Source organism: Pteropus vampyrus, unplaced genomic scaffold (genome assembly GCF_000151845.1).
Source record: "Pteropus vampyrus isolate Shadow unplaced genomic scaffold, Pvam_2.0 Scaffold435, whole genome shotgun sequence".
Taxonomy (NCBI): Eukaryota; Metazoa; Chordata; class Mammalia; order Chiroptera; family Pteropodidae; genus Pteropus; species Pteropus vampyrus.
The window spans coordinates 1,011,997-1,017,759 of record NW_011889216.1 but is presented as its reverse complement, the minus strand read 5'-3'; positions in this window follow the sequence as shown (position 1 = coordinate 1,017,759).

Here is a 5,763-nt window from a genome sequence, read left to right as displayed (position 1 = left end):
AAAGAGAGTGTTGTTTATCTTTCCAGGAGCAGTTTTGATGGAGTTCTGAGGATGGAAGAACAGATTTTAGGGTGTCAGGAAGGGAAGTGGAAAAGATGACGTAAAGACAGTAGGTTTAGGCAGTATTTGGAGGAAGAAAGAAAAAAACATATTAGCTGGAAGAGGCAGTGGGGTCCCACGATCATTCCACTAACTTCATGACGTTTATCGACCTTCCTCTCAGGAGTGCTCCAGGTTTATGGAATTTGGTAGCTTAAGTAGGTCTTTGAGTATTTGTGACAGTTAAGTATCTAACTTAATGTGGAAATTAATGGGAAAATGTCTAGAAATGTGCTGTCTGATACAGGAGCCACTGGCCATACATATGTGGCTACTGAGCACTTTAAGTGTCACTTTGTTAATGCCATCCCAACCACCTTACTTAAAATTGCTACCTGCCCCCTGCCAAGCACTTCAGTTTCCCTTATCTTGTTCTAATTTTTCTTTTGTCCTTATCAACTTGCACTGCACTAAACGATTTAAGTTTATTTTTTACTGTTGGTCCCCCTATTAGAATAAAGACCTTGCAAGGGGTGAAACTTTGGTTTGGCCACTGATGTATGCCACGTGCCTAGAAGTGTGCCTGGTATGTAGCAGGTGCTTAACCAATATTTACTGAATCAGTGGATGGGCTTCTGTCTGTGAGGAAGGGTATGAGTGGACTTGTGTTTTTTGTCTTTTGTTTTTTTTGTTTTTTTTTTTTTTGTGAAGGGGCTTGTAAAGAGAGTGCACATGTGGTTGTGACTGTCAAGGGATGGGTTTTGATGGCAGAGGTGACTGTGTTTGAAGCAGGGTGGGCTTGCTCCAAAGCTCTGTCCTCTGAGGCCCCGTGGCGGGGTTGGTCAGTTATCTGATAGGGACTTCAGGTTCTGGGCACCCTGCCTGGTTATTGTTAAGGGTTTGAAAACACCCCAATGATGGTTTCTTCTGGAATCACTAGGAATCCTTTCTTTGACTGGCTGCCCCCTTGGTGGCCACGGACCTGAGCCCGGGTCCTGGCAGCTTCCTGGGTCCACTTCCTCCTTTTTCCATGGGCAGACCTGGGCCCCAGGCTTAGGAAATTCCCTCAACCTGCAGCCCAGTCTGACTCCTGGGCTGGGAGGAGTCAGGGGAAGGGTAAAGACTTCCCGTGACTCCTCCCATGGAGGACAGCCATGCTGGGTGGCTGGACTCAGCATCCAGATAGTCTGGATACGTGGCTGGGAGGAGGCACCTTGAGGTGTTCCTTGGGCAGCTGGAGATCCTGGACATTGGGGTTCAGGAGGCAACAGGTAGTTCAGAGTCATCAGGGTTGGGCAGCAGGTGCCTGGGTCTTGATAAAGGGCTGGGGAAGAGGGTCCAGGCTGGACTTGTGTTTAGGCTGTGGAAGAGTCAAGGGCCCAGGCATCAGGAGCTTAGGATGCGTGTGTGAAGGTAGCCTCTGGGCCACGACGAGGAACCACTGATCCCAGTCTTCAGAGAGCAATGGGGTCTGTGCCTCAGTCTAGTCCTTTTTTATGTAAAAGTGGTTGGAACAGAGCTGCTGGAAGGCGGGGATGAGCAGTGGCCACCCCTGTGGATGACAGTGTCAGGACCCAAAACGTGTTCAACCAGGTGAACTTTGGGCTAAGACCAACATTTAGGAAATGCTGACGAATGTTGAGAATGTGATGTTCAGGATCAGACAGAGCTCTGCTTAGCTTTCACGCTTTCCAGCTGTGTGACCTTGGAAAGGTTATTTAAACTCTCTGAGCCTCAGTTTCCTCATAGGCAAAATGGAGATACTTTTTATTTCATAGTGATATTTAAAGGATTCAGCTATTATTACTATGGTTACTATTTTATTTAACAAACAGCACAGATCCAGGAAGGGAAGACTGCTTTGACAGGAATTCACATAATAAAGATCCAGGGTTTTGGCTGACCTCAAATTAGTAGGAGGGTTTAATATGATGGTGAAATCTGTGACACTTAGAGAAGAAAGCAGTGATCCCCAGAGCCAACATGGGTTCACTAAGAGCAGGCAAATTGTTTAGATTCTCAATAGCTTTATGACTGGTGCATGAAGAAAACGCGCAAGTGTGGAGTAGAATGGAATCTATTTATTGAGAACTACTGTGTGCCAGACACTTCAATACATGGTCTTACTTAATCTTCTCAAGCTTGTGCACTAGATATGACAGTCTCCATTTTGCAGATCTGTCTGATCCTTTCTGCCATCTCGTTCTATCTCCTAACACGCAGGATAGGGTCTCCCATGGCCCTTGAGTACGTATATGATAGATGGCTACGAGGCATGGCGGGGGGTTCCCACCTGATTGAACAACAGCCATAGAATATTCATATAAGTGAAACCAGGTCAGTCTGCAAAGGTCTTTAGAGGATGCTGTGGGGCTCTGCCTTCTACCTTGTTCTGACTAGCATATGCCAAGGATCCAGAAGAAGACACAAAGGGTGCAGGCCTGTAAGAGTAGGAGATGGTAGGATAGAAAAAAATGACAGAGAAAAGGTCAAATTTGCAGAATCAGGATCCAGAAGGATCTCAACAGGGTAGAGTGAGAAGGTGGCATGATGAAACATTGATGAAATGTCACAGAGATAAATGACGAGCTGGGGCTCATCTTGACTACAGGAAAAATTGTAGAGAGGAGCAGCAGCTCGTGAGAAAGAGATTTAGGAGTCAAGAACCAGTAAGTTCAATATGAGTCAATGGGCTACATTAATAGAGGTGTGGGGTTTGGGACAAGGGAGGGGCCCACTCTCCTGACCTGGCCCTGGCCTACTCTCTGCCCTGTTGTACATATTTGAAGGTCATATGCTCTGTTCTGTTTCTTCAGTTCTTCCTCTGTTTTTTTTTTTTTTTTTTGTGGGGGCTTCTTAGAGGGTAGAGCTGGAGTTTGACCTTTGGATTCCATCCAGAGCAGCTCTCCAAAATGACATCTCTGAAGGAGAGAAAGAGGCCGCAGATTTTCTGAACTTTGGTTTGAGCAGCAAGTCCTGGATCTGATCTTTATGCCACACTGCCCTCATTTGGGGGAGAGGAAAGCGCTGGTCTCTCAAGGTCTTGGTCCCTATGGCCACTGGCCAAGTGTACCCACTCCATTTCCAGCTGCCTCTTTCCCCTCTCAGAGCCCTTATCCTGGTGGTCAGCAGTTCGCTAGGGCCCAGTGGGGCTGCTTGTCCTGTGTTGGAGGTGGGTAGGAACAGAGAGCCTTGCAGTTGCTCACAGCGGAGCTGGATCCCTGCTTGAGCTGGGGTGTCACCTGCCAAGCTGAATTCAGCACAGGAAGCGCCTGGCTCAAAGACATATTGTTTAATTTGGAAGTTCTGTTCCACTCTGAAATGCACTTATGGCAGCTGCAGTGAAGTGAAGCTGTTGAGCTTCCCTCTCTCATGCCAGAATCACAGCCACTTTTTCCTGAGAAAGAAATGGGGTTGCAGACAGTTTTACTCATTAAATACTTCTTTTCCTCTTAAATCTGTTTTTGTAAATTTTTTTTTTTTTTTTGCATGAACAGAAAAGCAAAATGGATGATATTGAAATAAACAAGGCATTTGTGGCAGGAAGGTTAAAGCAGATTGTTGGGAGTGGGGAAGGGGGGTTGGATACACCCCACATTTTTGCACACAGGCTGCTCAGAGCCTGTCGAGGATGGGAGTAAGAGAAAGTGTTCATGACTCTGTTAACCTTCGAGCCCACAGGAACTTTTTTCTCCCAGTGTCTTGGGGATTCATTGAGAAAGGCAGTGAGAAGGGAACTATGATTTATCAAAATCCTACTAAGTGCTAGGCCTGTGATATGAGTGAGCTCATTCAGTTCTCATAACAACCCTGGAAGAAGAAGATCCATTTGATAGAAAAGGGAAGTTGAAGCTCAGATGGGTTAAGGTCAGCCAGTGAGGGATCTGCAGAGCTGGGATTTGAACCTCCATCTATCTGACCTCAGATGCCACCATCTTTTCACTATACTTTGTTACCCCGAGCAGTTATATAAAAGTAGGAGGAGGAGGAGAAGAAGAAAGATAAGGAGACATCGGCCAGCTCTAAGGAGTGAGCATCCTATTGGCAAGATAGAATAAGACACTGACTGCTGTGAGTGAACTGAGTATCAGTTACTGGGTTCTGATAAATACGTGTGGTTTGGAGAAGGGCGTGGAGTATGGGTGGATTTGGCTTGATGACTAGGATGGGCTTCTCAGAGGTGGAGGGCCGTAGAAGTTGAATGGAGGTAAGGGAATGGCCTTGCTGCAGTGTGAGCAAAGGCAAGAAAGGTGAGAGCCTGGATTGGTATCAGGAGGTAGGGCAGGGCAGGGCAGTGATGGTTGTGGTGAGAATACACGTGTTGGAGTGGAGAGTGTGATGCCAAGAGCGAGCCCTGGGCTGGAGCACAGGCGCCTGGTTCTTGTCTCGGCTCTGCCACTGACTTGCTGTGGGATCTTGGACAAATCCCTTTCCCTTTAGGTCCTTAGATTTTCTGTTTGTAAAATGGTGGAATTGGACTATAGGATCCCAAAGGATCCTTACAGGGTTCCACGAAGAGAGAAGGGAAGACTGAATTTAGAAGGCCTTGTATATCAAGACTTGACATTAGAATCATTTAATGTTAGTGTCAAAAGGAATCATCTACTAACCCTCTTACTTTACATCTTGAGGAGTTTTTGAGGTGAAGGGAAGGGAGATGGGAGAGAGAAAAGAGGGCATTCCAGGTTGGGGGTATAATGTGAGTGAAGGCATGGAAGGAGTAAGAGATAGGGACGTAGGGGGTGCCAAGACATTTGGTGGTGTTGGAGAATAAAGACTAATGTGGGTGGAGGAAGAGCTAAGTGATCAAACAGGAGAGGAAGATGGACCTGCACCTTGGAGGGCTTAAGGGGCTTTGATTCCATCCCCTGAGGAATGAGAAGCCGTTGAAGGGATGAGAGGGACTCACTCAAAGGGCCGGTTTTGAAAGATCACCTTAGCAATTTTGTTAATGATGGATTGGGCAGGGGCTGGGAATGGGTCCAAGCCAGGGACGATTGCAAAAAGACCAGTTAAGAAGCTGTGGTGTCAGCTCAGTGAGAGATGGTGACAGTCTGAGGCAGGGAGCAAAGTAGGTATGTTGAGGATAGCATCTGTCCCAGAGGAACTAGGAAGTGGAGTAGATAGGACTTAGCGATTGATTGGCTGTGGCAAGTGAGGAAGAGGGAGAGTCAAGGACTCCCAGGTTTCTGGCTTGGTGATATTGAGACATGAAACACAGGAGGAGGAATGGGTTTTCTTGGAAAGATGATGAATTTACTTATGGATTTAGAGAGTCTGAGGTATCAGTGGAACACGTATATAATGGCTTTTTCTTTTCTTCATTTATTCATTCATTATTTATTGAGCACTTACTATGTGCCAGGCATAGCTGGATGCTGCCTTCCTGGAGATGTTCATCTAGACGGGCATTCGGAAAGTTCTTCCTTATGCTGGACCTTGATCTGCTGAATTTCCACCCATTGGTCTTCTGCTCTTCGGGACTTCACAGGAGTCTACCCTCCTTCAGAGATTAGCGATCAGGTGATTGTGGCTCCCTGCATCACCTCTGGTTCAGAGAGTATGGAGCTGTGGAGAGAATGTGGACTTTAGAAAATTATAAAGAAGTAGATTTCAGGCTGAGCGCCTTTTTTGCATGGTCTCATCTGTTAAGCGGATTTCATAAAACCTCTCTTACAGGCAGCAGTGTGCTGGAGTGGGTTCTTACTGGCTTATCGAACAGAT